At 37.5% G+C, this 11,949-nt stretch overlaps 1 long non-coding RNA gene across 1 annotated transcript; it reads left to right on the top strand.

The window, feature by feature from the left end:
- Positions 1-7,048: 7,048 nt before the first annotated feature.
- LOC117666403 (uncharacterized) lies at positions 7,049-10,290 on the top strand. Its single transcript, XR_004591771.2, has 2 exons — positions 7,049-7,187; positions 9,805-10,290. It is a non-coding gene; the product is annotated as an uncharacterized LOC117666403 (long non-coding RNA).
- The last annotated feature ends 1,659 nt before the right edge of the window (positions 10,291-11,949 follow it).

Below are 11,949 nucleotides of genomic sequence, written 5' to 3'. Positions count from 1 at the left end.
ATATCTTACAGGCTTTTGCTATAGTAGGGTATCATTCACAGGTAGTCCTTGACTTATAACCACAATTGAGCCCAAAATTTCTGTTGTTAAGTGAGACATTTCTCAAGTGAGTTTTGCCCAATTATATACAGATTGAGTCTACAGCTACATTTTTCCCTAGAGATTTCTGGGTCACAGAAGGGTACAATCTCTGATCTCCAGCCCAGAGATACCTTGCTTTGCTCTTTCCATGAAATTCAACTTTACTTTGTCTACCTAGACCAGGGATGGGCAATTGTGGCTCTTTTACAACCTGTGGACTTCAATTCCCAGAATTCGTGAGACAGCCAAGCTGTCTCAGGAATTCTGGGAGTTGAAGTCCACAGGTTGTAACAGAGCCACAATTGCCTACCCCTGACCTAGACTCACTACCTTATCCCTGCCTAGAACAGGGTTTATTTCTTGCTATCTGAAGTTGTTCTTGCCTCCAAGTGACACAGTCCTTCAAGTTTAGTCCTAGAAATATTCAACTTTGCTGGTACCACAGTTCCTTTTGTCAAAGCATCTGCTTCTCCTGGAAACTAGCTCACCACGATCATGTTGTTTCTAGTTTTCATCTTGTTCAAATTTTCTATCAGTCTCCATTTCTCTCTCTTTGGTGACTTTCCTCCTTACTTTTCCCAGGTGATTTGCTTTCCTTAACATCCCCAATTTTCTTTCTCTTCTTGGTCTCAAACTCAGCTTTTTTTGAGGCTTGGGTTTTGTAGTCAGTAGGAACTCTCCTGCCCTACTGCTGTAACTTGGGAATGTATGTTAGCTGTTCACTTGAATATGATAGAAGGGAAGGATTTGTCCTGTCTTGTCTCAATGAAGGGAAGGATTTGTTAACTACACTCTGAATAATAAAGGGTGAAATAATACTTTTCATAGAAAAGTATTTGTTGACATTTGCACTAGGTTATAAGTGGATTTTCCCCCAAAGGATTCATATTTTTTCCAATATGCCTGACTAACATTTACTATGCTACAATAATTATTTAAATTAATTTAGGGTCATTTCATTCTCTCTTCTTTCTAATCACTGCTTTTCCTTTATGCAGCCTGGGTGGCATTTCTTTGGATGACTACTACTAGCTGATATTGTAACACATTGATTCTCTGAGATATATAACTCTCTGTAGAAGTTTTAGCACTTAAGCCACCTGTCCATTTTTATTTCACTTAGCAAGAGTAAGATTTTCTGTTCATTTGTGGTTTGCTTAATTTTTATAAGCACATAAACATGCTTGCGAAAACAAACTTTTCTATGATGAATCCAAACAAGATGCAGATCAGGAAAAAAGTTCTTAATGTTGGCATATTTTTTGAGCTCTATCATTATTTATATGGCTGATTTGTCACAATTAAGAAGTCAGTGCTCAGTGTTAAATTATATTACCATGATCCTAGACAGTTTTTATAATTGTGTGCATTTTGCTGCCCTTCTGAATCTCAACCCTTATTGTTATGTTGTTTCCACCTCAGGGTGATCATTGTCACTTGCAATCTTGTTAGGATTCTTGTCCATTATTATTTTCCCTACATACTTGCCTGCCTACCTACCTACCTACCTTCATACATACATACATACATATGATACATTTTAAGACTTGCCTGTTGGCTAAATGATACCTCATATTACAGCACTTTGGAAGTACAGTTGGTAGAAAGGTGAGGAGTGATTGAATGAGAGGAGGCAACTAAGGAAAAGCAGGATATAAACATAAATATTATTGTTTATGTTTGTAGTGCATTTGTAGTAATTGATTTTTTAAAACAGCAATTTCAACTTTTTTGGAGAGGTATTCTTAATTATGGGCACATTAAGCATTTATACCGAGTGCAAAATAGCAGCATTTTCTCACAATAAACTTCTGTAATCTTTTCTGCTGCATGATGGTGACTACAGTAGTATAATTCTTCCTTTCACTATGAAGTCAAAGCTCTGAATCCCCATTTTAATAGAAAGGAATGACATTTTTGGCATAACAAAGAGAGATTCTGGCGAACTTGGGAAAAACACTAAAGCATGAGGAGGATAAAAATAAGAAGAGCAGGAGGGGCTAAAGGGGGAATTCAACCCAACATCTAGTACTTCAGCAAGGACAAAATTCAGAATACTACCGTATAAGAGAGAGGCAGAATCGAGCAATAATCTGGAAATAAATTCTCTTTACAATTGCGTACAAATAGCAAGGCTATTTTCTTTCATTTTATCTTGCTGAGCATGTCTTATCAACAGAAAAAACTTAAGCAAGGAAACACAAATATTCATGGTTTAATTCAAAAAAACATTCAGTTTTTTTAACAGATTAAAAGGTTATCTAACCTCAGCTGCAAGGTACCACAAGGAATGTGCATGGCAAGCAGCCACGTTTGTAATGCTGTGTAGTAGAAGAATCTGCAAAACAACTGGGAATTCTCTTTCTTGCTGACCTTTACATAAGAACATAAGGAAATCCATATTTTTTAGACTAAAGACCATCAAATCTAATAACTTGCTTTCTACACTGACCCACCAGATGTATCTTGGATGTATCTTACATGCGGGACCTGTAAGAAAATCTTCCATAACACAAACTCCCAAGCAATGCATGAATGTATGTAACTGTATATGCATGTGTGTGTATATTCAGATGCTTATCTATTCATACTTACACATGTGCACGTACATATGGAGAAAGAAAGTGAATCTGCATGGCTATCCTATCTTTCCTGCCATTCTTCTCCCCGATATAGACTAGACTAGACTAGACTAGACTAGACTAGACTAGACTAGACTAGACTAGACTAGACTAGACTAGACTACACTACACTACACTACACTACACTACACTACACTACACTACACTACACTAGAATTCTTTATTGGCCAAGTGTGATTGGACACACAAGGAATTTGTCTCCGGTGCATAAGCTCTCAGCGTACATACAAACAACAAGTGATAAATCACAATCATAAAATATAATCATAAATCATAAGATACAAACTCAATGATAGTCATGATACTAGATAAGCAAAAAACATAAATCATAATAGGATACTAAATAAAGACAACATAAATCATGAGATACATACAACAAAGTTATAGTCATAAGAAATAGGTAATAGGAAAGATGAAAAGATGAGAAGAATAATAGATAACATTAAATATAGCTGGAATGAAAGTAAAAGACAAGATCATGAAGTCTGAAAACAAGCACATAAACTTTCACAAATACTTCCCAGTTTCTTTGCTGCATAAGTGTAATACTAAATACAACAGAATAGAGTTCTGCTAAATATTAATTTCTTCTACATGCAGAGCCAGAATTTCACACAGAGAAAGCCAGATTATGAAATGTTCAGGATAAAAACTGTGGCCAAATTTTCCAGTGTGATCAACAATCATCAGGCATACTGAAATGATGAGGTCTTCTGGACTTTTTTGGCACAGTGCATGGTTGGCACATCAAAGGCTTGGTAGTCATTTTTGTTATATTCACAGAGCTATATAAACATAATGCCCTGTCTTGGATCTCTGTCTGAAAATGGAAGGATGGAAGGATCTTTCGGAACTACAGGAAAAATGGTATAGCAGGCTTCAGGAAGCAGGGAATATTTTTGGTCATGGAAAGTTCTACTGGCTCTTTACCATTAAAAAAGGATTGGACTAATTCATGTAAATCATAGGGACCAATGGCTATTAGATTTGATGTGTTGCTGCCTTTAAAAATGATCAGATGGGAGACCAGTAGGCTTCCTTGTGCAATAAGTTGGCCACTATGAGAACAGAATGCTGGACTAGAAGGGCCAAGGGCAGAGGTGGGATTCAGCCGGTTCTCTCTGGATCGGGCGAACTAGTAGCAGCGATGATGAGAGGCTCTGCCCACCTGCCCGGACATAATGCACGAGCACTGCGCATGCACAGAAGGCCATGAGCATGTGCAGAGGAGGTGCGGGCACTCACATTTGCAAACCAATAGGGAAGGTAAGTGAATCCCACCTCTGGCAAGGGTGTGATCAAGCAGGATGTTGCTCATGCTTTTTGTGTTATTTTCTTACTTTTAATCAGTGGACAGATACAACTGAATCCAGTTGTTTGGTATACCAGCTTTGGTATACATATAAGTGCTTATAAAAGTGCTCTCTGTCTCTCTCTCACACTCTCTGACTCTCTCTTTGTCTCAGTCTCTCTTGTTTTCTCTCTCCTCTCTCTCTCTCTCTCTCTCTCTCTCTCTCTCTCTCTCTCTCACACACACACACACACACACACACACTACAAAACTTAGTATTTAGATTTGTTTTTATTTCATATATCATACTCCAGGCCTTTCAAAACTCTCAAAAAGTCCAAGAAATAAAACTAATTCTAATATTTTCAAATTATCACTTATTTCATTTTTTGCAGCCTTGCACTTCAGAGGTAAAGATGATTAGAACTTTGATATAAAGAATTAAGCACGATATACAAAGTGTTCTAGTTAAACCCAACAGTGAATCAAGCATTCACACCAGTATACCAACTCTCTTTGCATTGGCAAGTTTTGTCTGGAGCAGGATATAGGTGCTAAGAATGTCTGCTTCGCACACTATAATTGCTGTTAATTTCATTCCTATTTTTTTTTTAAAAAAAGAATAAAGCTGAGAAATCACAGAGTGCTATGGTTTTCCAGCTTATTTGCTAATAATAAGGACAGTAGTGCAATTTTCATGTTTCTTCTTTGTATTTCTTAGAAAACGTAGGGACAACTCATATGTCCACATAAAAATTGGCCCACAAGAAAAGCTGGACATGAAACGTTTGAAGTTTATAGATTCTGCAGATCACTGTTAGTGTATGGAAAAGTAACCTGCATATGCAGCCAATGGGAAAACATAATCTACACATCTGCATTCGTGTGTATGAATTCAAGAGAAACAACAGATAAAATGATACATTGGGTTAAAGCACTCCAGATCGCCCATATGCAGTACTCCCCTAGGATAATGTGGCTGAGAGTTGTTTTAGGTCTGTCTGAGAAAGGAAGGAAGGAAGGAAGGAAGGAAGGAAGGAAGGAAGGAAGGAAGGAAGGAAGATAGATCCTGGCAGTTGAATTTATAGTTGATAACCCATACCTGTAAAATTATACGAATTTTAATTTTAGATTAACTAGAATTATCAAAATACAACACACGTACAGAAATTATTAGCATATATAAAATGCACAAAGTTTACCTTGGTTTAAGTATTTTAGTTGGACTAAATTATTTTCTCCTAATCTTTTTATGTAGGTAGTTGCACTTCTTAATGTTGATATATAAAGATCCCCAATATTGCACTGAAATGGAATAGCATTTCATATTCATGCTGCTACAGAATATAAAAATAACATAACATTTTTCTTTGAAGTACATATCTATTTGTGGAGCATTTCAGATCTTATGGAGAGTTCTTACAACCATTCCTACTATTTTGTTTTAAAATAACCAAAAGAACAGCAGAAATAAAGTCCTGGATGCTGCTGCTCAGAGAATAAACATTGAGGAATGATATAACTTACTATCTTGTTTATTTGGTTTAATGGAAATATTTAGCTGTCCATTTTGAGAAATGGGCTAACAGATTAGATCTTCCAGCATTTTACTTGCACCCTTATTTGTATTTACAATTTTGTTGATGTGCTTAATTTAGTTCCTATAATTAATGCCCATTGGTCTGTGCATACAAAACCAAAACTTATTATATGTGACAACATGATATTTGTATATTATAAAGCCCCTAATAAGAGATGCTTTAGAGGCTTAGTAACAAATTGATCAAGATAGTAACAGATGCCATCTTATTCAGGTTGTAAGATGTGGCAAAATATATTTTTGTAAGGTTGCTTCTACTTATTTCCACATGTTTCTTGTTTGCTTTCCACATTGAACATTAATTCAGGTTTCCTATCCTATATAACTTTTCTTCCATACTGTATACGTTTTGTCTCTGGAGCTAACCTCTTGCATTTTTTAATATCAGTATAGTAGTAAATGACCAAATTAATTTCCCCCTTTATCAAATAATCTAATTTTAATAAAACAAATATTTAATTCAAGCTGTGGGTGGTACTCAAGACATTCATTTATCAGAGATTCCAAGGGCTTTTAATGTTTGGCAAATATTGAGGATGGCTTTATGCAAATGGTTTGGCAGCTTCCATTCAATATGCTATTTAGCCAGAGGAGGAAAAATAATCTGACAAACAAAACATGTATTATGCAAATGAAACATTTTTTACGACGAAAATGATTTTCTTATTAAAGTTTCAATATTCATGATTATACTTTTCTTTTTCAAAAACATAGTTTTATTAAACTTATCAACTGATAAAATACCGATGAAAGTGAGAGTAGTGAGATAATGAAGAAGGGGAAGGGAGAAAAGTGTAGGATAAAAGGCGGGGGGAGAAAAAATCATTATCTTCTGACTCTTCAGTGCAGTGGAGTAAAATAATATTACAGCCTCAACTTTTTACTTTTGCATATTTAATATGTATTGGTCCTTTCTATAGCAACAAACTTGTCTAATTAGCAAATCTCAATTTTTGCTATATCTACATTTTTTATATCTAAATTTTTTTATATCTAAAGCACAAAATCCAGAAGCGTTTCCAAGTAGAAACAAAGTTAGATGTATTCTTTTCTTTGATTAAAGCATCTTTGCTAATCCATCAGTTTTTCCAGCAATTCTTTCATTGTGGGAATTAGCATTTATTTTCATTTTTGTGCATAGAGCGTTCTCACTGCTGTCAACATTATAAAAACAGAGTTCCAGATTTTTGCCCATTAAGCCTAAAAGAAAAGTCTCTGATTTATAAATTATTGTTTTCTGAGAACTTTAGCCATTCTTCATTTTGTTCAATCCCACTATCATCACTGGTGTATTAATGTCAAATAGTAATATATATTGATAAATTGATGAATTAAAGTGGCAGACAGGAATAGACATGTAGTGTAGGGTGCCTAGGCATGGCTGTGGAGCTGTGTGGAGAGGAGTTTTTCAGAGTCAAGGTGTGCCTCCTAGTCTTTAAACTTTGCCCAGATCTTCGCCTACTTTCTCCAATTCTCTACTGTCCCCAGATCCTTACCATGCCAGCTTCTGGAGTTTTGCAGATCCAGCTGAGGCTGAATGAATGGAATGGTGGCTACTTGGAAAACCCAATGAGTAAGTCTGTTTGGTTGCTAAGCAGGGCATTCAGAGCAAGGCTGGAGTAGGCTGGAGTGGACAGTGAATGTGGTGGAGCAGATAGAAGGGTGAAGCTTCCAAAGCCAGTTGAAGGGCGCCCAAGAGAGTTGAATCAGGGCAGGAGAGTGACCACAATTGCTGAAGTGACGAGTGACACACAGGGAGCCTCCCTTGGCCCATCACTGTCGGCATTCCTGATGGTTTACAGAGGAGATGAGGAAGTTGAAAAGGTTCAAGAGGTGTTTTGAGTGCCACTGGACAAAGATGAGGAATCAGTCTGATTGATCATGAAATCAGAGACACTGTTAAGCCCTACCTTTTCTGATAAGAGCAGCAAGTAAATGAGAATATATATATGCATGAATGTATTTACGCAGCATGTGAGAAGCAGATGGAAACAGGATCAAACTGTACATATACACTATGTAACTTGCTCCAGCTGATTTCAGTGTTGCTGCTCTGAAATTCAGCGTTCTGCTTTTCTATTTCACAAAATATTTCTCTATTAATATTACATTACCCTGAATTTAGAGTTTATGAATTTCCTAACCAATCTTATGATAATCTAAAAACATCCTAGAGCAAAGCTGAGGAGTTCTTTATATCAGTACAAGTGAAGACTGGTTAGCTTACAGTTACATATTTTCTTCCCTCTTACCTTCCCCATAAGAACTGAATGTTCCAGAGGTGGATGCCATCATCAACTATACCTCTTTTTAATCTTCCCAACTATTGCTCAAAAGGCACTGAGGATTTCATTTATTAATTTATATGCTACCCATCTCACTGTCCAAAGTGACTGCGGGTGGCTTACAATGTGATAAAATAGTTATGGTACATTGTTGGTTTGCTTTTAAATTTCTGAAGTTTGGATAGCTTGGATATCTGGTCTGCCTGGCCAATTAATGCCTCTTTAGTATTTTATTTTATATAGTTCTTCTAGACAACCCTCATTTATATTTAGCATTTCTTATTAAGTATGATGCTGTTATATTTAAGAATATTAATTCAGAAATTAATTTGTTTTCTACGCTTTCATAAGCATTGATGCATTGTGAAAGTTTCATTATACTATTTGTTCATTCTTGAAATAGTACTTTAAATTATTATTTTTGGATTTATTGGAGTTTGAATGTATCCATGTCTTCTGAAGTTAAAATGAAAGATATTAAAAAAGATTTATAAAAATAAAAAGAGTATTGGGTAAAGTCATAATAAGTCACAAGATGTCAAAAGTAATATTAAACAATTAAGTAGCCTTCTACATTAATTACCAAATTCTAAGTGGAACCATATGATTTTTGCAACCTTTACAAAGGCTAGGAAGTTGGGCCCATGTGTGCCTGGAAAATACAACTTGTGAGGCATATTTTTCCACAATGTGAGGGCATATCACATGACAAGTCTTCAAGTTACTATCTGAATGTATAAGCAGCCACTGAGAAATTCTGGAGAACCAAATAGGCATAGTATTCTTGACTGATAGTGAACCCCTAAATCATTCCCTGATTTAGCTGGTTCAATAGTCACAGTTCCATGATGAATCTAAATGGTGGACTGAAATAGATCCAGGTAAGCAGTGCCATCTCCCAACTGCCTAGAATTTGACACATCAGTTCTAGCACCTTATCCACGACATTAAAGACACTGATGTCTTCTTTATAAGGCTAACCAGAGAGTTGTATTATTGCAGTATTGACCATTTCTGTAGCCTACACATTGGTTTTCCACATCTGGCTGCTTTTAATAGGAGGGACAAAGATCTATTGGGCAGGTTATAGGCCTCAGATCTCCTTGCAATGTCAATATCACATTCTTGTGTTATACAAACTAAAAGTTAGCTATGTAGCTCACGTAGATAGTATTGTAAATACATTCCTCTTTGACTAATGTAACTATCAAGGCTATTGGAATAGATAGGACCAATCCTGTCTGTATATAATTATTCATAATGAACTTCTGAGGTTTTCAATGCTCTGTCCACTGGATGTCTTTGATGAGCCTGTAAATACTTGAAAGAAATGTGTTGATTACCAGGGCAGATGAAATGCTGGTAGATAAGGAAGAATTTTTATCTCAATCACTGCCCACAGGGTAGTTTGTCTGACGGGATGTAAATAGCCTGCTATTTCAGTGTTTTCCACTGGACTCAGTGGTTTATATGCCATCAACTTTTTACCATACAATACCATGAAGAGAAGAAAGTTCTGTCATTTGAAGTTATGCTTTTGATGTGACAGAATCAATGCCCCCGATCACATCTTATGGTCCCTGAAAGACCACCTGTAAAAAATCTTGCCAGATATGTCAAGAGAGGAGTAGCACACTACCTGAAAACACCCTGGCAGCAAGTAACCTAAACAGGGCCCTTTAGATTACCAATAGAATTGTATGCCAATCCAGTAGATCTTTGTGGTTCCATTTTCTATCTGGATCTAGCTTTCATTATTTTGAGCTGTCTCACATTTAGTTATTTAGAAGAAGTTTAAAGCTAAATTTGGTATGGCTTCTTACTATCCTATCTCTTGATTATTTTGTATTCCTACTATCTCCCAACTCAAATATGGATCATATTTCTCTGATTTATTATATACAGGCAGTCCTGCAACGGAGGCTCAGCGGGCCGGATCCAACAGAGGGCTTCTGAGGATCCGCCCTTCAGAAGCTCCATTTCGGCCGGCAACGTGCAGGACAAACGTTGCAACGCCTCTGCGGTTGTTCGTAAGGGCGAACAACTGCCGTGTGCTGCAAGATTCATAGTTTTAGGCCTTGTTCGGAAACACTAAGAGGCACTGATCGCATAATGTTCAAACATTCGCTTAGGGAACGCTCATAATGCAGGGATTATGTATTATGTGAATAATTTTTTAAAGGTGAATTATCTTCCCCAAATTAATCAAACTGTGGAAATGATGTTGAATTAATCAAATATGTTTAAGTGTGTAATAGGTGTATTTTTCTTTCAGATAAAAAATTTGCAGTATTTTATGTGTTCTTACATATATATAAGAAATATACTCAAATCTATCAACCAAAACTTGCTTTTCCAATATCCATATTGAAGTAAAATTCATTAAATAACTCTTGTGCTGTTTGTTTTTCTTTCTTTTGATTAATTGAAATGTCTCATTTTTGCAATGTGCTCTTTTCTTTGATTTGTGTCATTTTTAGATTATTTTAGTTCAGGCTGTCTGTCCAGTTTTAGGTTTTAATGGATTTTTTAGAAAATTGTTCTCTGCCAAGAATTCATTACAGTTAGATGGCTATAATAAATTTAAATAAAATAAAAAATCAACACAGCAAATGTTGTTATTTTAAAGATCAGTAAAATAAAGGAAATAAGAATGTCTGGATGTGAATCTACTTCATTATGTTATTCCATTTATTATGGTGTTATTTTACTTTGATTTATAATCCTTCTTAGTATGCAAGTGTGACAATCAAAGTGTTGTGACCGAGGCCCAAGTAGTGATTACCAAACACAATTCAGTCCTCAATAAACTTATTTTATTAAAACAGCTGAGAATTAATTCATTCTCAGCTTAGTCCAAAATAAATTCTTAATAACCAGTCCGTTGGCCTCATCGCCAACCTTTGATGTCTTGGCAACCTGCCAAAGGCTTTTCTTGGCAAACCCCCCACAAAGTTCAAGAGACGCTGACAAGAAGCACTGGAATCATCGTTGCTTTTCTACAAAGAACCCAACAGCTTGTTGCTCCTCTTTTAAGCCTTATGGGAGTAGCCAATCATCTTCTGGCCTTACTCCTAAGTTGTCCTTTTTGCTTCAGCTGCTCTTGCCTTCTGGCAGCTCTTTGCATGCATGCACTAGGAACAGGTTCCTCCTGTTCCTCTGCCTCTCTGCTGTCTGCCTCTGGAGGCTCCGGAGTCCACACATAACTCCCATATGGCCCTGGCCCCATCTCTGCCTCCAACACAGAGCCCTCGTCAGGGCCTTCCCCTGACTCCAGGACTGGCCCATTGTCCTCCGCAGCCTCACTGTCCGACTCTGCTGCCAGGTCCGCAGGCTGCTGGAGGACTACAACACAAAGCACATGCAGGTAGACCTTGACGTGCGAATATAATAGTGTCTGCCAATTACATTCGTAACCTGAGGAATTCATTAATGGGGTTGTGTTAATTGAACATGACAATGCATTCGCTAATCGAATGCTCAGGTTGTTAAGTGCACATGAAGTATCACAGGGTGGAGAAAACCATGGGGAGGGGGCCTTAGTACTTCCAACCACCCAAGGCTCCCCTGACCCACTGAGATATCTCATGCTCCACGGTGGTGGAACTCAATTTTTTTTACTAGCAGTTCTGTGGGCTTAGCTTGGTGGGCATGGCAGGGGAAGGATACTGCAAAATCCCCATTCCCTCCCCACTCCTAGGGGAAGGATATTGCAAAATATCCATTCCCACCCCACTCTGGGGCCAGCTAGAGGTGGTATTTGCTGATCCTCTGAACTACTCAAAATTTTCGCTACCGGTTCTCCAGAACCTGTCAGAACCTGCTGAATTTCACCCCTGATGCTCCCCCCCCCAATATCCTGCCCCACTGGGGCTCCATAGCCTGTTTCCGGACTTCCAGTAGGCCCGTTTTTCGCCCTCCCAGAGCCTCTGTGCAAACCCTGTACTTACCTGGCATCTAAAACGGGCTACTTGGAGACTTCTGGGAGGGGCGGGGTGGCATGGGCACCGTGCAGGTGAGACCCAAAAATCAGCTGGCCGGTGGGAGGCG

Source organism: Pantherophis guttatus, chromosome 1 (genome assembly GCF_059756535.1).
Source record: "Pantherophis guttatus breed Tessera chromosome 1, ASM5975653v1, whole genome shotgun sequence".
Lineage (NCBI taxonomy): Eukaryota > Metazoa > Chordata > Lepidosauria > Squamata > Colubridae > Pantherophis > Pantherophis guttatus.
The sequence above is the reverse complement of the archived record's forward strand: the minus strand, read 5'-3'. Positions and strand labels throughout refer to the sequence as shown.